This window comes from Mauremys reevesii, linkage group 5 (assembly GCF_016161935.1).
Source record: "Mauremys reevesii isolate NIE-2019 linkage group 5, ASM1616193v1, whole genome shotgun sequence".
Classification (NCBI taxonomy): Eukaryota; Metazoa; Chordata; order Testudines; family Geoemydidae; genus Mauremys; species Mauremys reevesii.
The window spans coordinates 39,069,517-39,093,829 of record NC_052627.1 but is presented as its reverse complement, the minus strand read 5'-3'; the positions used below and the strand labels follow the sequence as shown (position 1 = coordinate 39,093,829).

General features: G+C 40.3%; 1 long non-coding RNA gene across 2 annotated transcripts in view; it reads right to left on the bottom strand.

Moving 5' to 3' along the window:
* LOC120406963 overlaps window positions 1-24,313 on the bottom strand; it is a 42,926-nt gene that overhangs the window by 14,211 nt on the left and 4,402 nt on the right. Inside the window, exons 2-3 of one of the 2 annotated variants that reach the window (XR_005599705.1) lie at window positions 3,454-3,628; window positions 2,015-2,281 (exon numbers count right to left, since the gene is read on the bottom strand). The exons of the other annotated variant lie outside the window; for it this stretch is intronic. This is a non-coding gene — a long non-coding RNA (uncharacterized LOC120406963). Of the gene's footprint in view, window positions 1-2,014; window positions 2,282-3,453; window positions 3,629-24,313 lie in introns of those variants that run through there. 2 annotated transcript variants of the gene reach the window in all.

The window sequence follows — 24,313 nt, the reverse complement described above, 5'->3', positions numbered from 1 at the left end:
ACCTCCTTTTATTCAGCCATGCTCTCTGCACAGGCACGAGGCCACCTAGGGATTCCTATGCTGGAGGAATTCTTTGGTGGCCAGATTGATCTTCCTGGATTACTGTACTTCAGGGACACAAAAAGACTGCAAGGGAGATGCCTAGTAACAAATAATTGGAAAATTATCAAGGTAGCAAGTCCACAGGTTTAAAAATGTGTCTCCCCCACCCGCCATGGTAACAAAAATAGTAGACTGTAATAATATATAACCCCAGGTGTCAATAATGTGTGGCCTAACCAGTTTTTATTTTGAGAAACTAAATGAAAGAAGAGGCAGAATTTCAGGACTTGGCCTTTAAGGAACCTTGGATTTACTGGTACAGTGATTTATTTAAAAAAAAAATAAATCCAAAATGACTTACTCCTAAGATGTGATATCAGCCACATACATGATTGTGCAAGTAATGTGCCCAGGCCACAATCATGTCATGGAAACCTGTGTATCATCATGTATCTAAGGAATGTAGCGGTTAATCTGATTATTCCTTCTTTGCATTATGGTAGCACGTATAGATCCCCTCTGAGATGGGGGCATCATTGTGTTAAGCACTATACAAACACAGATACAGATGGTGATAGACACTGCTCACTGTGTGTAAGGTTTATTCTACGAGAGGTCCCTTTAACATCAAGGTACTATTCAATATTAAGAGTAAGTCTATTGTCATATGGTGAATAGTAAGAGATTGTACATTCTTCACGGTTGTAACAATCTAGTTAGACAAGACAGACAAATGGTATGGGGAAGAAGAATTAACACCCCCATTTTACAAATGGGGAATTGAACCGAGAGGCACATTTTCAAAGTTGTTTAGGCAGCTAGAGATGTCTAGTAGGATCCAAGGCACCTAAACAGATAAGGTGCCTAACTCCCATTAAACCTGCTTAAGTGCTTTTCTAAATCCCAGTAGGCACCTATCTGCATCTTTAGGCACATAAATGCCTTGGAAAATTTGGCCCATAGGAGCCTAAGGAGTGTTTTTAATTTACTGGCTTTAGCTTTATTTCAATAGCGTTTGCATGTTACTGTGATACCTGACTTGTCCTATGGCAACTGATAGGAATTGTATCAGGTATCAGTTTCTTTAACTGTCAGACTCCCTATGTGACCTTGGAAAAGTCTCATGGGGCAAATTTTCAAAGGGCCTAAGTCCCACTTTCAACATAACTTAGCAGTAAAATAAGTGACCTTTCAACATCACTTTCCACTTCATATTCATTTTTAATAATCATTTTTTCCAACAGCCACTTCATTGCACCAGGATAGTATGATGTTAATGGCATCTATCTTCACTTTTATAAGGTCCCTGTGCTAGTCATTATTTCACCTATCAACCTGTCCCTTTTAATTAGCGGATCAGAATATTAAACTACAAATAAAATAAAAATGTTAAAACAGGGCAACAGACTTGAGCTAGGATATATTCACATTTAATCTGTTACGTTTCCATCTGTTCTATTCTTAGCACATATCTGGGCTGAAGTCCATGGCTCATAAAATAATGGATAGCTACACTTGTGTCTTAATTTGTTCCACTGAAAAGCATTTTCAAGCTAGCAGCATGGGAAATGCAGATAATGGGAAGGGAAGAACAAGACTTTATAGGCAAATACTTTTTCATTTAATATTAAGAATAAATATCGTTTTACAGAACCATCAACATTATCAATCACATATACAAAGCCAGAGATATATATGCTATTTTACAGACATAAAGACAAGGTCCATGACCCAAAAAGTAAATAGTAATTTATCGGCTTAATCCTTCAAACCCTTACTCTTAGTACTCCTTACTCATCATGGCTGAAATTCTCCCTATGCATAGGAGCAGCACAAAGTTTAATTGCCATCTAAATTCTGCTTTAACTATTTATTTCATTGGGACCATATATGAGTAAGGTCATGCAGGATTCAATTCTAACTTACAGAAGATGCAGAGAAAAGAGGCAGGGGAAGAAGTATTTTTTGCATGTATATTTTAAATATTTTTCTATTACAATGTGATATTATATTTTAATCTGAGTGAAATTAAGGGATTATGTGGTAAATTATGAGAGCCGGGGTGGCAAAAAGCTTACCAAAAGTAATGAGAGTTTAGAAAATTTAGAGAAGGGACTTCAACTAGAAAAATCAAAAATACATCTCACACTGGAGGAAGCAGGTTGTTTTAGGCTTAGGGAACAGAATGAAATACGGCTAGTAGCAATCCTGTCACAAGTAAGGTTTGATTTCAAGCATCCTGTAAAATAAGAGTTACTAAGGTTACTAACCTACAATCAACAAAAAAGTAAAAAGTCATACAGTTTATAAGGAGGAAACCCACCCCGCAAAGCATAAGCCCTATCCAAAACAGAGTTTTTATCCCCCCCCCCAAAAGGAGATGTACCAGAGACTCCATGCAGGGACTTTGCTATTGATTTTACATGGAAGGAGCTCAGCTATGAAGTTGATGGGTGACAGTATAAAACCTTAAGACAGATAGTTTTCACACAAAGCAAAGAATCCTGTGGCACCTTATAGACTAACAGACGTTTTGTAGCATGAGCTTTCGCGGGTGAATACCCACTTTCGGATGCCCCCACGAAAGCTCATGCTGCAAAACGTCTGTTAGTCTATAAGGTGCCACAGGATTCTTTGCTGCTTTTACAGATCCAGACTAACACGGCTACCCCTCTGATAGTTTTCACACACATTCCGTGAAGTTTATTGCATTATTTGATATTAACTTAACTCCAAAGGAAGGCTGGAATCTGAGACTGCATTGGTCAGGATTATGAATAATGTTTTGGTTTTAGAATGAAGTAGCCAGGTCTTCAGTGTGATTATCAGAGACTTCTCAGGAGCTGTTGATACAACTGACAACAGGATTTTGTTTCAGTTAAAAAGGGATATTAATATTATTTGTGTCTAGAAATACTCTAATTATACCTAGGAAATGAGGTCAATTGGTGGTGATGGACAATTGAAGATTATCAGCGTCCCCACCTAGTTATATGAAATGCTATATTCCTCAAGGCTGTTTCCTCTCTCCCAGTTTGTTCAAACCATAAAAGCCCCTTGGCAAGATCATTTCTAACCTAGAGAAAATCATCACCACTCAGGATGCTGATGTAACACCATTGATATTGCCTGCAAGTTTGGTCCCTACTCTACAGAAATACTTGAATATCACATCACACTAGTTGGATATATCACAGCCCCAGCCATTCACACTCATTGTCAAACAGATATCTTGCTCCTCAATAGACATCATCATGGTCAGAATGCTTACTGTTCGTGTCCTGAATCTTTGAAAGAGTTTGTTCTGAGTTAGAGTCAAGAAAAGACAAAAACCTACAGGAAAAAAGCTTGTCAAGGAGGGAGGGTTTGGTTCCCCATTCTCAACCATGGAAAAGGGACTGACTTGAATACCTGCAGATCCTCAGGTATCAGCAAAATACTAGGTGATCTGCTGGGAGATCCTGTACCTCCCCACAGGGACTCTGGATGCTAGTGTCCCCTTCTCCTGAGCTGCCTCTTAGCATGATTTCACTAGGGTCCTGCTACCAAAGACTCTTAGAGGACAGCCACAGTCCCATGGGAAGCTCTGCAGAAGAGAGAATATTAGCTGGTTAAGATCTGTGAGGGGAAACAGGGCAAATCCACTACCAGTTTGATCACTTCTCCCTCTCATCTTGGGACATTTCCAACAGGACCCAAAGCATTTACTTCTAGGCCTGGAAGACCAAGCTGTCATACCTTAAAACTGATATTATATATAAAAACATTTTTAGGGTACTTATGGATCCCACTGAGTTTCTGTACAGTGACTTCTTGACTTCTGAGTAATGCAATTATCCCCATTGCAAGGTGATGATAAAAGGTTTATATCACATGGTCATGTCCTTTCTGTGCATATCACAGTCTAGGGCCTAGATTTTAGGCCATAAAAATGTATGCCACAAAACACAATGTGCAATGCTACCAGTTAAAGAAATGCTGTGGGAATCTTTACTTCACTATTAGGGTTTTTTTTGGTCATATTAACTATGCACCCTTAAAGTCACATTAACAGTTTTGAAAGCAGTATTAACAAATCTGTAAAGACAACCTATAAAGGAATATTTCAAGGCACACTTCAAACATCTTTAAAATGATTTTTGAAAGGAAGCAGACAGGACAATGGGGCTGTTCTGTGGAAGGAGCAGTTCAAATCCACAAGCACATATGGGGCCAAATTCTCTTTAGTTGCAGCCAGGCAGTGACTATAAATTAGGGGTTCTCAAACTGGGGGTCAGGACCCCTTAGGGGGTCGTGAGGTTATTACATGGGGGGTCGCGAGCTGTCAGCCTCCACCCCAAACACCACTTTGCCTCAAGAATTTATAATGGTGTTAAATATATTAAAAAGTGTTTTTAATGTATAAAGAGGGTCACACTCAGAGGCTTGCTATGTGAAAGGGGGCACCAGTACAAAAGCTTGAGAACCACTGCTATAAATGGTGGAACTGGAGTCAGAATATGATTTTAAAAAAACCTCACTAGTACTAGAAATTTTTCTGTGCCCTCCAAAACAAAGAGAAACTGGACAAGAGTTGCATGTGCATAAATGAGGGCAGAATTATTTGGCTCTCTTTAAAAAGAAAAAAGGTTTCTTCTGCTTGCAAGTACCAGCTTCAGTTATGTAAATGAATGTACTGCTGCCCTACTAAGTCTGCAGCCAGACAGACTAAAACAATAGCACCAAAATTTCACACCCACCCATTCATAAATTGTTCACTTTATAGCCTGGTTGTGTTCATTTACATGTTAACAAGTAAGCTAACTACAATGCAAGGCTTAAAAATAGACAGCTGGGCTCTGTTTGGGGTTTTGACAGTGAAGACACACGAGATAAAACCCAGCACACAAAAACAAAACCCAACCCAGATGTCCCGTGCCAGCTTAGTGGAATTAAGGAAACAAAAAAAAAAGTATTTTCTAACCTTTTATCTAGATTCCAGATACATTAATTCAATTGATGTGCAGTTTAGACAGCCGGCATCCAATGAATATCTTCTGCAAATAGTAGGGTTTGCCGTTTCCCCCTTCTCCCTGCAGAGACCACTACAGATGTAGGATTTCCCACCCCACACCCCCGTTTCCTCTCCCCTGAAAAAGTGAAATGTACCATATGTCCTAAAACAACAAGGCACAATAATGTTCAAGTAAGGTCTCTGATAACAAACGCAAAATAAAATGCAGAGTTCTGTTTCACTCTTAATCTTGTCATTCTTTTAGAGAGTTTTGTTTCTTTGTTTTTGCTGGCCAAATATTAACCCACTGACAACTACACTGCATTTTTTTTTAAAAAAACCACAATAGTGTGGAGATTTATGGATATTTTAAAATAAAGCTATTTCTTTCCCTGCAGTTTGGATAATATTTCGGAATGGGCATAAAGAGATGTGGAACTAGATAGAAAGGGAATGGGGTTCAGAGAAATTCTAAAAACAAAAAAGGAAAAAAAACCTGAACAATGTGAAAGTGACAAATGGTAAAAAGGACAGTAGCGGAAAGGAAATCTGATGTTTAAACCTTATGCTCCTGGCTGGTGCCCATGGCAACTCTACTGACAAGTTGGTAAAAAAACCCTCAAACCCTATTCTCTCCTTTGATTGCTTTCAAAGATAATCCTTGCTTCTTTTTCCTGGGAACCATGACAGATTCTCTCTTTTGGGGACGGTGCAGGACTTTCTTTCATATTGGCTCTAATAAATAATGGAGTGTTAATGTCCTTTTGGACAACTAGCTAGGAAATTTGATCTGCTTAGGACACATTTTCATGCTTATACACAAGTGAAGCATTATGTGCTTTCATTCCTGAGAAACACAGGTATCTTCAAATGCTTTATATCGAGTGTTTATGCTATTCTACAAATTCTAAACCGAATCCAGCATTAAATAAATTCATGTACGGGAAACTAGCTTGAATTGCTCTATTGAACTCAGCATGTGGTATTCATGCTTTCTAAATTTAAATAAGGTTTCCATCTGTTCTGTCATTCAAGAATTTCAGTATAAGCTACTGCAGAGAGAACAAACATATATAGGCAAGGTAATACTTTAAATGCAATATATTTTTGTAAAACAAATCCCATCATTTGTTGGTTTATTATTTAAGAAATATGGCATGACAAACTGAAGCCATAGGGCGTCACATGATGCACCTACGCCCCAACCCTGTCATTGGATCTATACCAGGGAACCTGTCAATCCTGTGCATAGTTCCAGTGAAGTCTACCTAGCAGATCCAATTGAAGGTTTGGGTCTTTTGGTTGCATTGTGACTGACAAGACTGAAAGCTGAAAAACTCCTGTCCTTTCTGAAGTAGAGATAGATCCTTGATCCTCCAGAATCTTTTAAATAAAAAGTCATATGGTTTCATACATTAGAAGAGATAGGTTTGAGACACAATGCATGGGGTTCCAGATCTTAACTTCCACAAGCAAGAGAAGATTTGCATCAGGACTGTTTCAAATACTGAATCTGTTCATGAATTAAGATTTATTAGAAATGCCTATTGACTATTTTAAGTGCCTTACATTCTTTTGGGGAAAAAAAAAAGAAACCAAAACAACACACAAATCAAATGGCTCAATAGGCACCAGGAAACTCCTCCTAACCTCTACAAATAAAATCCTTAATCTAGCCTCTCAGGGAAAGCCAGGGAGAATAGGTAAGTGGTAAAGCATGCTCTGAAGTTAAAAAGAGCCTGGCTCCTTTGGGCCAAGGAGAGAGGGAGTTGCAGAATCAGGGATCCTTCATTGATGCTCTGCTCTCTCATTCAGACATAGGGACAAAGTTTGAGTGCTTTTGCTGACTGTTTCTGTATCAGGCAGGGAGAGAAGCAATCCCCAAGACCATCTAGACACAAATCACTGATAACTTTAAGTGTTGCAGTTTTGATCTACTGCATAAACTTCCCTCAGAAACCCTAAGTAATCATGGGATGAGAAGTAAAGTTTTGCCCGGGTTAGAAATTGGCTAAGACAGAAAGCACAGGTTAGGGAACAATAGTTTTCATCATGACATAAGATCAACAGTAAGCTGCCCCAAGTTTCTGTACTAAGGCTTGTGGTGTTTAATATATTTAGAGAGAGTCTGAAAGAGGGCCCAAGAAACGGAGGAGACATTTATTTAGGGTAGTAAAGTCTAGAAATAATTAAGGAGCTTCAGAGGCTAGGAAAAGCTAGTTGAGTGAGCAGTATAACAGCAGATGAGATTTGATGTTGATAAATGCAAAATAAGGCACATTGGTAAGAATAACTTGAACTAGTTTTAAGTTATCCAACAGCTCAGGAAAAGAGTCAAGTGACATTATGGACAGCTCAGTGAAAAACTTCACCCAATGTGCAGCAGTAGTTATAAGAGCAAAAGTGTTACAGGTTGGGATTTTCAAAATCACTCAAGTGACTTAGGTGCACAAGTGCCACTGCCTTTCCAATCCCACAGAGAATGTGCAAGAAACAGGATGGAAAGTATTTTAATTTTGTTACATAAAGTCAAGGATACACCTTTTCCCTAGCATATTCTGGTCATCCCATCTAAAAAAGGATGTGGAAGAAATGAGGGGGGTTCAGAGATGTGTGATGAAGGTGATTAAATGGATGGAGAGACTTCCATGTGAACAGAGATTGACAAGATCGGGGCAGGGACTGTCTTTTTATTCTATGTTTGTACACTACCTCACACAGTTGGGTCGTGGTCCACAATAAAAAATAAAAAAAGATTGTCCTCAAACTAAACAGTGCCAATGAATAAGAGAGGTTTGTCCCATATGAGGAGAGATTAAAGAGACTAGGACTTTTCAGCTTGGAAAAGAGGAGACTAAGGATATGAGGATATGATAGAGGTATATAAAATCATGAGTGATGTGGAGAATAAATAAGGAAAAGTTATGTACTTGTTCCCATAATATAAGAACTAGGGGCCACCAAATGAAATTAATGGGCAGCAGGATTAAAACAAATAAAAGGAAGTTCTTCACACAGTGCACAGTCAACTTGTGGAACTCCTTGCCTGAGGAGATTGTGAAGGCTAGGACTACAACAGGGTTTAAAAGAGAACTGGATAAATTCATGGAGGTTAAGTCCATTAATGGCTATTAGTCAGGATGGGTAAGGAATGGTGTCCCTAGACTCTGCTTGTCATAGGGTAGAGATGGATGGCAGGAAAGAGATCACTTGATCATTGCCTGTTAGGTTCACTCCCTCTGGGGCACCTGGCATTGGCCACTGTTGGTAGACAGGATACTGGGCTGGATGGACCTTTGGTCTGACCCGGTACGGCCGTTCTCATGATCTTATGTTATGGGGTCCACTCATCACTAGGCTGCCTCCTCCTACCAGCTCTGGGGTTTCACTCCTTCCAGGCCCAACATCCTCCTCTGTCTCATGCACCCTTCTGGCCTCTCTCTGCAACTTAGGGCACTTTCTCTTCATGGCCTGGGCCTCCAGCCAGGTCACTGTGTGTTTTCCCCTTCCAGGGGTTATCAAAATCTCTCCATCCAAAATGGCAGTCTTCTCCCTCACTGCCCTGACTGTGCCACGTCCCCAGTGGCTGGTAGGGGAACCTGAGCCTACCCTTTACTCTGGATTCTAGCTCAGGGACCTTTTAATCAGAGGCCCAGGTCTGCACCATCTTTAACCTTTCTGCAGTTTCCCTGAGCCCTTTTCTACACCCTCTCCTGCTAGGTTTCCTTCCTTCCCGCCATAATATCCAGAGAGCGGCTACAGGCTCCTTCACTGCAACCCTTTTCCACTGCCAACTTTCTGGCTTTATACTAGCCCTGCCTACTCTTTCTCAGCTGGGCAGCTTTATCAATCTGGCCCTTATTTAGGCCACCTAATCCCCCTCAGGTGTTGCATATCTGCTTAACTGCCCCCCGCTCAGCTTCATTAACCCTTTCTAGGCTAGTGTGGGGTGAACACCCCATCACAGGGTTGTGATACAGATATTCAAAGTAACTGTCTAGCGGAGGTAAGGCATGCATTTCTATTTACCCATTCTCATAATACAAGATTAAAGGGGCACTCAATGACATTGAAAGGCAACAAATTTAAAACTGGGAAAAGAAAATATATCAAATAATTAACCAGTGGAACACATTGCTACTAAGGATTGTTGAAGTCAAGGCATTAGTGAGGTTTTTTTTTTTTTAAAATAAAAAGGACTAGTCTTTTAAATAGTGCATTAGAAAATCCACAGTTATTGTAGATAGGATTAGAACATTATTTTTAAAGAAGGAATATAAGCCCTCATATGCCAGGTGCCAACTGAGGAAGATACTCAAGCATAAACCCAACTTTAAACTCATTAGTATTCCCACCAAGGTCAACGTGACTAGCCATATTTGATGAGTGGGCAAATTACTCTGTAGCAGTCCACTTAAAGGGTTTCTAGCACTTCCCTCTGAGGCATATGGTACTGGTCACTTAGGGACAGACAATGGACTAGATGGACCTGGGGTTTGATTCATTATGGCTTTTTAAATACATTTCAAAAAGAAATCAGTAGATGTTTACTTAAGTAATCATGTTTAAGAAAGTACATTTGAGTTTAAGGAAGAAAGGAAAGGGGTTAGAAAAGTGGGAATAAATAGCCTGGAGAAAGCAGATGGTGCGGTTGCTGTAATGGCCCATCAGAAATGTATTATTTTAGCTGGAATGCAAAATAAAGAGTCTCAGCATTTCTATTACTCATAAAATGAGAAATCTAACTAGTATATAAAAAAATTCCTGCTTTGTTATCCTTTCAGGCTTTCTTGTTGTTACTTACAAATAACAAATGACCAGATTGTGGTAAATTAGCTTAGATATTTCACTAATATTTAATTTAGTCATTCTAGCTGTTAGTAGCAGCTGTTTAAGAAAGGAATAATCCAAATATCTCTACTCTTCAAAATACATGTAAAAAGACAAGGAGGTCAGTTTTTTTTCAAGCTTTTCTCTGCAACCATGAGGGCTAGAAGTTTTCATTTAAAAAAAAAAGGCAGGAGTCTCATATAACCACTTGATAACAGGATCTGGGTGTTCAAGAAAAATGCCAAATATTGAGAGTCACAACATACTCAAGAATTAGCAATGCTGTTCTAGAATGTGTTACTTAATAGAGGCATCTCACTGATAGGGAACTTGAATCAGGACAGACATGTTCCATTTGATGCTATCAATGACCTATGGGACTTTAGGCAAGACTCTGTGCCTCTGTTTCCCTTTTCCTACGTTTTCTTTATTGTCTAAAGAGACAGGACTGTCCCAATAGGGCCCTTATCTTGGTTGGGGATGTTGGTGCTACTGTAATACAAATAATAAATAGAAGGTGCAAGCTAACACATTCTAACAGTACACCTTTAGATTCTAGTCTGGACAAAAAATTACAGAAAGAATTTCACCCAGGGTTCCAGGTCTGTCACTGGGTGAGACTGCAAGAATCTCCTTAGCAGGGTCCGGGACAATTGCTTCTCAGGCAGTGTGGATGGAGAACAGGTCACAGTTCTAACCTGCCCCCTCCCATCTCTCTTGCCAAGGGTTGGGTTCTCATGTCGTTCTACTTCCATTTCCCTTCACTGAAGCAACACCCACCTCTTCACCCCACCTTTGGACTTGTGCACACACACATATGCTGCCTGGCTACACTCCCTCACAAGCTTTGTACCCCGCTCTACCATGTCTCATCCCCATTGCTGGATGGTGGGTGTATCTACAGCAGGCTTCCAGCAGTGCACAGCAAATAGGACCTGTGAAATTCAGGGGCTGCTGTCCTTCTGGCCTCTCTATCTTGCCTGCCTTCTACAACTGCAAAGCAAGGACAGTTCATTAAAATTGAAATATCATCTAAAATTTAACTCCTAATTTAATTTTTTTTTAAAAGAAAGGTTGAAGACCTTTTAATATTAGTGAAGATGCCTGGGAGATGAAAGCAAGAAGTTAACAAGGATTTTTTATATCGCATTACATTTATGAAGGCAGCAGGGGGGGAATTAAGCACATCTAAAAGTCCATCTAAAAGTCTTCACAAAAATGAAAGTTTCCTTATATTGTAAATGGTTATTTTTCCATTCTAGATCAATGAATTGCAGATTTTCCTACCTTTTAAAATGTGTGCAGATGTGACAGGAAACCAAAGCAAGCAGGCATTATGATGCAAGCTTCCTTTACCCCATGCATCTGGGCTGATTCTGTACTCAAAAAGGAGATATTATCTTTATGAGACAAAACAAGTCACCACACAAGCGGAATCCCTGAAAGAGGAAAAGGAGCAGGAGATGAAGGGAAGTGTGATGGGGCAGAGAGGTCCCATACCAGCAGAGGTGGTGTTAAGAAGAGTTGTTTGGGTCCACCTAGCCCTGCCCTGCTATACCTGCAGCCAATGCCAAATCTGGAGAGGGACTAAAAGGAGAAAGCCTGACTCAGACTTCAGGACTGATGGGCCAGAAAGGTGTATAGAGCTGTGTCCCAAGGGAGTGTCTCTTGCAGAGTCGTGGAGACAGGTCTGCTAGGCTGGAGTAGTCCCTGCGGAGGAACGGACAGGCCAAGAAACACTCAAATCAGAGACTGGTTGGGGAGCCAAGCCCAAGGGAAAGGGCCCAGGTGCTTCTTTCCTGGAAGACTGGGAGGCAGCCCACTACTGGTGTTTTGGTTATAAAACTTTTTGGGGCTGAGCCTCTCAATCCTGCCCAGAAGGGGAATAAGACTGAAGGGACAATTAGCTGGTGGGCCACAGCCCACCTCAGTGGTCACTGAAGATGGAGACTTTTTCCTTCCCTGGGAAGGCTCCTGGCTGCATCTGGGCTCCTGGAAGGTTCACTATGGGAGCAGGCGGCACTGCTCCAGCTACAGCACTATAGGAAATTTTAAAATTATAATCTCCAATATTATAAAAATACTGCCCACTGCAGCATCCAGGCACATAAGACGCCATCCATGAGAACTATGTAAGCCTATTACTGCCTCTTCTTAAAGAGGTAGTCCAGAAGTAGCAGGCTGTTGCATTGGTCACGAGACGGCCACAGGTGAGGTCCCAGGAATGTAGTCACTGTCAGCCAGTCTGAAATCCTGAGTAGCACAGCTGACTAATTTCCTACAATTGTATACTCAGTGACCCCTGAATAGCATAAAAGCAGCAAGTATGAGTGTGCTCCAGCCTTGCAGCTTCTTTCACTGTGTGTGGCACCTGCAATAGTCTGGTTACGTTATGTTGCTCTATGAATTTCTCAGGGTGACCTTTAGCCTTTACAGCTGGAACTGAGGGTTTCAGCTCTTAGATGACTCAGTTGTTCAGTCCAAAATCTTTTTCAGAGTGTGTGTCAGAATTTTCCTGGTAGTTCCTTCCTCACTGTCTGAGCCTGCCAGCCTGCATCCCTCTCTACCATACTTCTGTTCCTCTTCATGATTTCCTGGAACCCCACCAGCTCCGGCTTTTCCACTGTATTTTGCTTCAGTTCCTTTCCCACAGTTTCAAGGGCTCCCTCCAGCATAGGCCAGTGGTATATTTAAAATCACCTCCACATTTAAAAAAAAGAAAAAAGAAACTATAAATATGTAATAAAGAAAAAACAGATCTCAAGAAGTGTCACTGGTGCAAGATAATTAGAGAGACTCAAAACATCCCAAAGAATGGAGCACAGTTACCTAGCTGCCTTTGCATGCAGATGCCTCTCTTGCTACAAATGCATACATCAATCACCACAACACATGCCTTTTACTCACATGAGTAACCCTTACTCACCTGGGACTACTCCCTTGAGTAAATTTAATTCACCTATGTCTTGCAGTGTTTGGCCTTATTCATATTCAGAAACCACTTCATCAACCACCAAAATGCAGCCATTTCTGGGCCGATATATGGCTTGAACTCAAAAGCACTATTCTACAACGGAGATCAGAAAATAGTGAAAAAATGCAATAGTTTTCCCTGTGAAACTGCACAGAGAATTATAAAGGCAGAACGTAATTACACATATTGGAATTTGGTTAAAATAATATGGCTAAATCGCCTATGCTTCCAAAAAGGGACAAGGATTTTTATGACTAATTTGAAAGACAGCGCTTCCAACAACACATTCCCCAGCAAAAGCATTAGGTTCGGTACTGGCTTAGAGGAACGAATAAAACTGCTATGAAATGAAGCACTATTTTTCTCTGTAGGTCTCAAAACCATACAATCCATGGTGAAATGGTAAGATCACAGTCCAAGATGTACAGTTTCAGCATAGAGTGGTATGCAGAGTACATCATATAACAAAATGGAAGCAGGAATAATTCACTTTACATTAGCAGTAGGTACCTTCTCCCATCCTACCAACTGCCGGAGGAAACATCTTTAGCAGAGACCTTGTTAAGATATACTATAACATGCTTTACATCTGACACTCCTACACTGTACACAAATAATGTAAACTCAAGAGATCTGTTCTTGCCAACACATTATCCGATCAGCAGATGATTTGACATGTTCTTCCTTTTAACAACATAGCAGGCAGTAGCCAGAATCTATTGAGTTTCTATCAGCTTGAATTCCCTGCAACTCAGAAGGATAATGAAAATGCAATTCACCCTGCATACATCCTCCCTAATAAAATACTCATCATTGCTCCAAGTGAACAGGTTCAATTAATTTGGTAGATTGGCATTTCAGTTCTTTGATGAGATTTAGCAGTGCTTTACAATTTCAGAAATCAGCCCCCCCCTTTAAAAAAAAGAGAAAGAAATAATGAGGGAGAGACAGAATTGTGTTCCTGCCCTTGTCAGCCTACAAAAAAAGATAACATTCCTTTGTAATTCTCCAAAGTGGAAGGCAGTAGATAAACTTAATCTTCATCTACTTTTTATACAACTGTGTTGCTGGTTTAATACAACACTTCTGTAAACATTCCCTGTAGAGCCTCACAGATTTTTACATTTCAGAACTGATTTATGAGCTCAGAGCTGTGCTTGCTGCTTATGGTATTCATATGCCTAAAACTGAAGAAAAAGTGAGCCTCAGTGATGGATATAATTTGTTAACAGGATTTAATGACTATTTGTGTTCCCTTTCTGTTTCTCTGCACAGTCATAAATTGGTGCAAGATTGATTTAGTGACCCAGATATTACTTCTTTCACAACCTGGGTCATTTTCCCTCACTTTTTGATCAAAATGACTGCATACAGTAAAAGTCTGTCTGTGCCTTTTTTCATCACGTTGTAATATTTTACCCTGAATTGTAATTTGCAACATAAATGCTAAAATGGCCATGTCAAAAAGAAAGACATTATTACTTTTGCTAGGATCAAAAGAAATTAGGCATAGCTGAAGTCTAAAAATTAATCCTTACAGCTCACCCCTTGATAAAATTAGCTCACTTTGTCATCTTGTGATGTGTTCAATTATCCCTCAGTCAGATAAACTGTGCCTTTCACAAAGGAGATAAGAGCTGATTGAACATCTTTGCTTGAGCAGTGTCCCTCTTATGCTACCTCCTGGTAAGACGAAGGTATAAATAGCCCCGTCTGTGCTATATAAGATACTTCCCATCTGTCTGTAAACAAGGCTTCATATATATTTATTTATTTTATGAGTTGTATACAAGTTCAAGGGCATAAAGGATATCATTACCAATTTCCCTCTGCAAGTAATATGGTATCAAATACTGACTGACTGTTTTAATTAAATTGTGGATAAATTTTACAACCAACAGTTAATTATGCTAAACTAAGGATAATCAGATCTCATGCTTCAGGGCATAAACTGCTAACTAAAGAGATCAGGAAGGAATTCCCCCCACCATCAATAGCCAAATTAGTTCTGTACATTACAGGGTCCCCCCACCCCCTCTGAAATATCTGGTATTGACTTCTGCCAAGGATAAGTTACCAGATTGTATAGACTACTAATATGATCAGGTATGGCAAGTTCTGTAGGTCAGAGCACTCCCTCCCTTGGAAAACCTACAAGATGGATCTCTTTGGGAGGAGTCTTTACTGCAGATTCCTCCACATCAGTTGGTCATGGGAGGTTAGCCCCTCATGGCACACAGCATGAAATTTTCTCAGAAACCCAATGAAAGCCCCTTTGGGCCAACTGAGCCCTGCATAGGACCCGTGTGAGGAGAGGAAATGCTGGCATACCACCCATTGCATGCAAAGCAGAAATGCCTGGTTACAGCACAAACCCTAATCTGGTGCAGGATGCCATGATATAGGCACTGGGAGTGGGCCAGGAGAGGGGCCACTGGAACTAGGGCTCCACTCAATAACTGACTTTATGCACCCAGAGTAGATTACACCCCAAGTGCACAGGCATTTAAAAAAAAATCAACAAGACCTACCAATAAGAAAACAGTGGGCTTTAGTTTATATGTGGGAAGAATAATGTAGTGACAAAATCATTGCAGCATCTCAGCTTAATTATTAAATCACGAGAACTGCCAACTACCAACCCAACATTTTTATTTTACTTTATTTTTTAATTCAAGAAGTTTTTTCCTTCTTCAATTATATGGCAAAAGAAAGAGCCCTGACTAAAAATAACTCTAATGCATGAGACATTAGAAAATGGTGGATTAAGGTTACCCTGTTAGCTATCATCTGAAATAGCTTTCAGCGTGGCACAAGTAATCATGATAGGGAGAAGCAAGAAGGAAAGTTAATGTCATGGGTCAAGATAGAAAATTTCATCATGAAAGCATAGCAATCCAGGGAACTGTCTTTTGAAAGCAAAGTGACAGAACAAAATCACAAGAATGCACACTGGCAATATTTAATGCCAGGAGACTTTCTACAAAAGGCATAGCGAAAACAACTTCAACATCCAAAGCAAATATCTGTGGAGTCCTCTTTTAGGGGAATTAGAGGAAAAAGAGTCAGGTGTCTGCAATATCAAGATTTCCATTTAAAGCAGATTATCAAAATTCTTATTTACTTACACTATATAGAAGGGGAAGAGATTTAAACTTTATTTTAGTCACTGCTCAAATAAACTGAACAACAAGATGACAACCTAATTATTTACAAGAAATACGGATTTAGGCCAGACTGAACATCTCTGCCTCAGGAAAAGACAGGGCATAGAACCACCCCTCCAATGCCCCAGCAAAGGAATCGTAATTCAGTCATAATTTGCTCCTTCCTTGTACCATAAAGGAAGCAAATCTGCAACAGCCCTTTACCAGTCATAGATTACTTCTAGAGCTGGTCTAAAATGTGAACTTTCCACTTTGTGGGAAACGTCAATATTTCAAAACATTGTTTTTGTTCTGAATCAGAACAAAACCAAAATTACCCACAAAATGGAAATTCTGAAATTTCTCATTTCAAAGTTTTTTTTCTTTTGTAGAAAACAGCTTTTTCTAACCACTTCTCATTCCTCCTGCTCCTGTGCCAGCTCAGCTGTGCTGGATGGTGCACTGGGGTGGAAGATGAAGGCAGGGCTATTATTCTCCCTTTTCCCTGTCACCTCCCCTGCCAGTCCCATCCCCATCCTCCCACTCTCTACCCACCTGTGCAGAGGACAGAAGACTAGCAGCAAGGGCACAGCAGTGTTTTGGGAAAGTTAGGCAGAAGTATCACGGGGGTTGCTTGTGTCTCCTTACGTTACAGCGTGACTTCATAAGGAAAAGAAACCCAGTTTTGCCTTAAGGTTAATGTAGTTTAAACTACGTTTCTGCATACCTGTCCATATGACTACATTGTACTTCAGAAAGCTCAAAAAATGATGGAAGTGTTAGGTGCCACTGCTGATTACATATGGAAGAGACAGGTTTTGGAAGTGCTAAAAAAAATAAGGCCATTTCATCTGAGAGTTTCATAAGTGCTTGAAATATAAAGTAACAAAGCAAATCTTAATTTGAACTCCACTGAGTGTATTTGAACATGTGTCTAATCTAAATGGACTAGCATGGGAACAACAAACCTGGATTGTGTAATGGCTGTTGAGAAATAAATTATTCTTGGATAGTTGTAGCGCATCAGTCCATCTGTGTATTAAGGAACACAGGCTGCCAGTGATTGAATGATTTATTTTGTGGCTTCAATGAGCTGACAGAAGCCGGGTATTTCAAAAAGGTTAATATTCTGGTCACATACCAAGGGTCAGTATCCTCAGACTCTGCTGGCTACTATTACAGCTCCCCTGTTCTTTGGGGAAAAAAAATCCATGTGTATAAAATAGAGCAGCAACAGAAAAATAACCCCAAACTCAAGTGAAACCGTTAACACAAACTCAGATGGCTAGGAGGAGGGTTATGCTACCTGAACCTCCTGCAGATGAGCGCGTTAGTCTGCTTCTATTCTGACATCAATAATTACTCTCCCTCAACATCCATGGCTTTCTTATTACATGGTCACTTATTCTCAAGGCATTGCTTTTGCAGGAGCCCATTCCTCAGCTGTCGTGGATCTACTAACTGAAGCCCATATTTGCTTTTCCAAGTATAGTTCATTGTCAGTGACTGGGCAGGCACTTGTTACTTCCATTAGCACAGAAGCACTGTCAGCAGCATTGTGGATGACCTCAAGAATGAGAGCCAGTGATATCCATGGGAGGTATGTTTCTGTCATCTAACAATGCCAGAGTGTGGATCCTGTGAATTCAACAGGGTTTTATTTTAAAATTCTTTGTTAAAGACAATGACATCCCTGTCTGCCCAGTTGATTGTGCACAAGAAGGCCTTGATAGGGTGTGCTTGAACTGAGGTGGCAAAGAAAATAACCAAAATGAGCCATATTTGAACTGTTATTAAATCTAGAATGTGTATGCAAGTTAGTGTGCAGTCTACAGTGTATTAATCAATTGGTGTGTTAAGGCCTCAAAGGCTATTCCAGCTACTAGTCGGAGTAGCTTTCACAGAGTGGCTCTCTGCTACAGTCAAGGGAGTAAGACCCCTCTCTCTCTCCCCTTAGGAGATCCCAAGTTTCCAATGGAGATTCATGGTGGTAAATACATTTTTCCATAAGTTAATGGTGTATGTAGAATGTCTATAAGGCCTTGTATCCCAGACATCATTCTTCTAGTTGAGTAAGACCGATCAAGACTGGCTTTGAAATCTGTTCATAGACTTTGGTCTCTGTTTCATTGTGTTGGGTAATCCCCGCCTTCATTTTGTCCCAGGGATGGGGAGACTGGGAAACAAATGTGTCTGCCGCAGAGCAGTGCACAATACTAGGCACTATTATCCTTAACTCTGTTAACCCATGTCCTCAAAACAGTTTATTCTTAACCCATAACCTGTTTGAAAAGTTGAGCTTATAGGATATATATAAAAATCAGCCATTGGACAAAGCCAGAATTTGAAATATTAAGCATTCAACTTTTGCACGGGGTGAAAGGACTTAAAGAAGATTGCATTGGAAGCCCCAGATCTAACCCAGCTGTGCAGTCTGTGTTCTGAGTTGAATTTTTCATTTCTGGTTCTTATGCATCTGAATTCTCAGGAGAATAGTTTGTGAGATCATTGCCACTGTTTTCAGTCCCTACCTTTTGTAGATATGGATTTAACTATTGCCCCTTCAGATTGTCTATGACAACCAATCATCAAACATGTGTGTTCTTACAGTATGTATATGTTCCCTGCTGCCTTCTACTGGATGGAAACCTGAGACCTACTCAAATGCGTGGGTGCACATGTGCACAGCAAGAGAGATGTCATCCTCTACTAGCTGTAGATTACAGCTTATACACCCTAAAAACACACCGGTACAGGTGTGTACGTTTTGTGAATTTGTTCTACCCGATTAATAATTAACCCAGCATTTTTCCAGACAACAATTCAGTGTTATTTTACTCAGCATTTTGGAGATTTGAGTTTTTTTTAACAACAAAAACCACTGTGTTAATACAATGATACAAAGTCATAGTTAAAACTACAAAACTGCAGGGAATGGAGAAAATAAGGTTCTAACGAGATTGTTAACTCAGCCACATAATACATACTTGGTATCATAAAAGGAGCACAGCAGCAATACATCAAGCTACGTATGTAGCCAGAAGAACAGGAATACAAATTACTATGTACCTGCAATGAAGCTGAGTTATCATTACCATTGAAAATGTAGTTGTTGCGTTCCTAGTGTTTTGTTATTTTTAAACAGCAAAATGGAAGGAGTTCTAAGCTGAGAAGTGGCTATGTAAAAAAAGGGCACCTACACACTCAGCTGATCTACTTTGTGTGTATACCCAATTATATCTGATGACTTCAGTGATTAAAATAAGTTCTTGCTACTTTTTATTCCTGATATCACCACCAAACCAGCACCGCAGAGTACTGGGTTTTATTCCTTCTTGTGATCATCAAGAGAGCTATTGAATTCTAATAAGTTACACCAACACAATGCCTGATTATTAAACAACTTCTTTATAACATAAAATCAAAGATGCATTTAGAAACTCAACTTGTGTATTTCTCTGATGCCTGTTCGGACTGAAAATTCGAATTCAAGAATGGAGGACTTCAAATTTAAAACTGGATGACTCTAGTGACCAGTAATAGGATGCTAAGCCCTTCACTGATAAGGCTTCATATCCCTTGTGAATCTAGTCCAGGTGTGTAGTAATCAAATATTGTTGCCACTCCCAATAACCAAAGCAGTTTCCATAAACCAAAATGTAAACATTAAAATATGTTAATTTATTTTTATTATCCAAGTTAACTGCTAAATACAATGGGTCATAATAGAAAGTGATTTTAACAACTATAACAGGGTTCTCACGCTACTGTAAGTGGAGTTTATATAACTCCATGTAAGGAATAGGTTTTCCCCTCATACCAAAAAAATCAACAGGCTTTGAACCCTAATCTTTGTGTTAAGGGCACAGACTTTTTCCACTTGAACAATTGGAGTACTTTGTGGTGAACCTCAGGCTATTATCTTCACTATGTACCCACATGTAAAGAGAGACTTTACCAGTGGTTTATACAACTATTTGAGAGACAGCACTGGAATGTTTAGTATTCATAGAGCTGTCTGGAAATGTTTTGTGTTTGTGAAAAAACAAAATATTTGGGGTTTTTCATTGAAAAATTGGAAAGTTTCAAAAGGAAAAGTTATAGAAAATGTTGAAAAAATGTTCCATTTACTTTGCTTCTGAATGATAATTTTAAGCTAGATCCAAGTATTGGATTCGTGGGATATATTTCTGACTCTGGGAGTAGATGGTGGGCCATTGATTAGACACAGCATAACCAGCCACTTAATTTGGCACATACCTTCTAATAGGTCCACGTCTCATCTACTTTGCCACACTATCTAGCATATTAGAGACATATGGGATAGAACCTCTTTTCCTGAAGTGACTTTATGCAATCTCAGTTAATAAGTGTTGTGCAATATTTAGAGCAGTTTGTAGAAGAACTGGGACCGGAATGTATGGCCTGTTGGCTTACAGTTGTGTGCGTTCCCCTAGGGTATTATTGTAGGGGAGGGATTAATCTGCATTCTCTCTCAAAAGTGTGATAGTTCCTCCAAGATGCAGGAATGTGACAGACCTGCCAAATGCATGTCAAGAAAGGTGACAGTTAGCAGGTCCTCCTAGTGTAGGCAAGGCTTCTGTGGCTGACAGGAGCCTTGTCTACACTTTGGCTCCCAGTGTGGAGCTGCATCAGTGCTAGTAATTGTGACAATGTTATCCATATGTTTAAGGGTGGACATCTTTATAGATATCCAGGACTGAGAACACAGACCGTACAGGTTTCAGAGTGGTAGCCATGTTAGTCTGAATCAGCAAAACCAATGAGGAGTCCTTGTGGCACCTTAGAGACTAACACATTTATTTGGGCATAAGCTTTTGTGGGCTAGAACCCACTTCATCAGATGCATGGAGTGGAAAACTGTACACTTTCAAGCCCCTGATCCAGTGCCCAATGAAGCCAAAAAAGCCTGTTATTTAAATGGGCATTGGATGTGGGCTTGAAAGGGTTAAATTTTATGCCTCTGACTTGCTTTAGACTTCACTTTGAGGCTTCATTGACATATTGGCTGCTTCTCATCACAAAAATCAATCTATAAGAGATCAAGAACAGTATGATATTTATTTTACTTACCTTGGGGGGGAAAAGTTTGTCATTTATTCTGCTTCCAGAGGAGGTTTTTTAAAATGTATGTCCTCTAAAAGAAAAGTGATCTGGAGCCTATTTTTATTTTCAAAGATAGCCTGTCAGTGAAATAAAAATATTTTTTTCTAAATAAATCTTTGCAACTGAAGTTGCATGTAAGTCTAGATAGTGGAGTTTATCAGAGTCCCTTCAAAAATATGAGAAAAAGGAAAATGTAAACAGTGCATGGGATGGACCTTGAGACTCACCACTGTGGAGTCTCCTGCTGGCCGTTCTGGAATTAGCTCAAGTCCTTCTACAGGGCGTCCTCCTCCAGTGTTGTCTCACTCGCTGTTACTTCAGCTTTGCTGTCTCCACCACTCTGGGACCAACCTCACTCCCTCTTCAGGGTACAGACATCCTCTTCAGGGTACAGCCGTCTGGCCCTGCTCTGCTGTCTCCCCCCACTTTCAGGGGAACCGGCAGTCTATAGTCCAGCCACTTGCTGTGGTGACCTGCTGCAGTCACCAGTCTAGTCCCTTGTTCCAGGGGCAAATTGCAGTCTGTGTTGGCCACTTCCCTCAGTGGAAGTGGGAACAGCCCTTGCACCTTATCTTCCCTTCCTCCAGGGCCTCAGTCTGGCAGCGGTCAGAAGCTCACTCTGCTCTGCTCTGCTCTGCTCTGCTCTGCTCTGCTCTGCTCTAGCCCTGGAGCTCCTAGGTAGCCAGTCCTCCCTAGCGGGCCAGGGAGAGACTGCCCTCTGCTCTTGAGCAGCCCTTTATATATGGCCTCTCTAGCCCTGATTGGCTGCTGCAACAAGTCACCTCCCAATTGATTCACTTAGTGAGCTCTCCTCTAATTGGAGGGTTCTGTGCAGGTTCCCTCTGGCCTGCTTTAACCCTTCCTCTTCCCAGTGTGGGACAACTGCCCCACTACAATTCAGAAAAACTTGGTGTTGTTTACTTGAATGCAACAAAGGAAGATGGCAAACAAAAAGGAATATTTGTCTTTGTCCTAAAAGGAAAGAAATTAGCAGCATTTCCTCCAAAGAAAATAAATGCAAAGCAATTTGGGGCTCAGTTCTAGTCTTATGCACATAGACTGAGCACACAGAAGGAGCATTGACTGAGCCACAACACAATGCTATCTTATAAATATAATAAGGCTTACTTATGTGGCTCTTGGCATCTGGGGTTTAAAATCATCTCTTTAATGTTTAGCCATAAGCAAATAATTTCAATCAGGGACAATACCAGCCCATCCTACCCTCCCTTGTTTTAAGCTCTGGTCCTATCTTATGATGATCATATTAAAGCACTGATGGATTTACAAATGTGTTCAAATGAACTCATCTGTGAAGACACTTTCACTTCACCGTACTTGTCAAGAGTGTCATTACATGATGTCAGGGTGTGAGAGCTTCAAAGTGGAGCTGAGGAGCTCTGCTGCTTGACAGATGTGCTGTGTGAAATAGCACCCTTGACAAAAAGAAGTGCGCCTATTAGTATATAATAAAGCACTTTCATATTTAGTGTACATACATAGACTCTCTTGTATATTATTTTTGGGTTACTGTTCTGGGTGAACAAAGCCAAAAAGCAATACAAGTAAAGAAAGTATACTGCCAATGTAAAATACAACTGAAGTCCCTGATGTGTTTGTTGATGCAGGCTGCCTGCAAACCTAGTCTCAGTAAATTTTTCCACAGGGGAAGAGGAATTATTTTGGTCCCATCACTTTGGAACAGTGAATTTAGAGGCATGTTTTCAAACACCCCTAAGGGATTTAAGAGATTAAGGCTTTGTCTGCATTGGAATTGAACGAGAAAACTTTTTTTGTTATTCAGAAGTGTTAAAAGAAACCCAACCAACCCCTGAAAGACAAAAAAGTTTTGTTGACGAAAAGCGCTGGTGTGAACTGCGCTTTGTCAGCAGCAGAGAACTCCTGCCAACAAAGCTACCACCTCTTGTTGGGAGTGGAAGTTTTTTCTTAGCAGGAGAGCTCTCTCCTGCCGAGAAACAGCAGCTACACTGAGTGCCTTTTAGTGGTATGGCTGCATCACTAGAAGGTGTGTAGTGTAGACAAAACCCACAGTTACACTGACTGGTGAAAAATCTTGACTTGATACCCATGGAAGCCCTACGCCTATCCATAGATTAGGTATAGTACTATAGTGCAGGTATCCTCACAACGCTTCACCAAAGTGCCTCAGGCCTGTTCCTGAGGGACTGACTGTGTCTAGGCCTGAGAGATGAATAAAGGGAAAGTCAGCTGTATCGGGAAAATCACAAAAGACAGAATATTACCACACTCAAGATCTGCTTTTACTTAGAACAAAATGAAGGAGAAAAAAAATTCTTAGTGCAAGGAGACGGGCAAAAGACAGTTATAGGTCTAGTCCCAATTCCTTACTTTGGGAAACCTTATTATAGCTTGCTGTAGGAGGGTTGCCCCAAAAGTCATGCTGCCAAAATATATGCCCAGAGGAAAGGAAACCAGTACAGATATTGGCTAAAATGGATCATGTAAATTGCATTGTTCCTACTCCAGGCCCACGGAACCCATAGAATTGTCTCAAAATTAAGTCTGCTGGTTGTTTTGGGGGGAGGAAGAGTTAGGAAGTGGCTGAGCAGGGCAATCAAAAAGCTGAATGAAAAAAAAAATCACTTACATGTATCCAACAAAGTGGGTATTCACCCACGAAAGCTCACACTCCAATACGTCGGTTAGCTTATAAGGTGCCACAGGACTCTCTGCTGCTTTTACAGATCCAGACTAACACGTCTACTCCTTTAATACTTGACACTTACAAGCTGCACTTTTGGAGTTTCCAGGTCCTTGAGTGGGATTTTTCCCTAGAAGGGATGATTTGGCCCAGAGCAAGAACTTCAGCAATGGGCCCCTTGATTTTGTAAGCTTGTGAAAAAGCAAAAATAGTTAGCACAACAATAGCAAGTTTGGGAGGAATAGGACAGTTTCTCTAGTATTCCTTCAGGAAGATGGGGGAGAACCTCGTGTAGTCAAAACATAATTCTGCTGCCTGAAGTACAGGATTCCTGGGCATACTGTAGGATTCAATAAAAAAGTTTATTGGAGGTAACTTATATTGCTCCCTCAAATGCTATCAGTTTGATTGTGTAAGTAATAAGCCAAAATACAATAGGTCTAAGCAAAGTTTTGCTACAGCTTAAACACTTCACAATGTACTATTAGAAGGCTCTTAAAATTATATTTTGCAGGGAA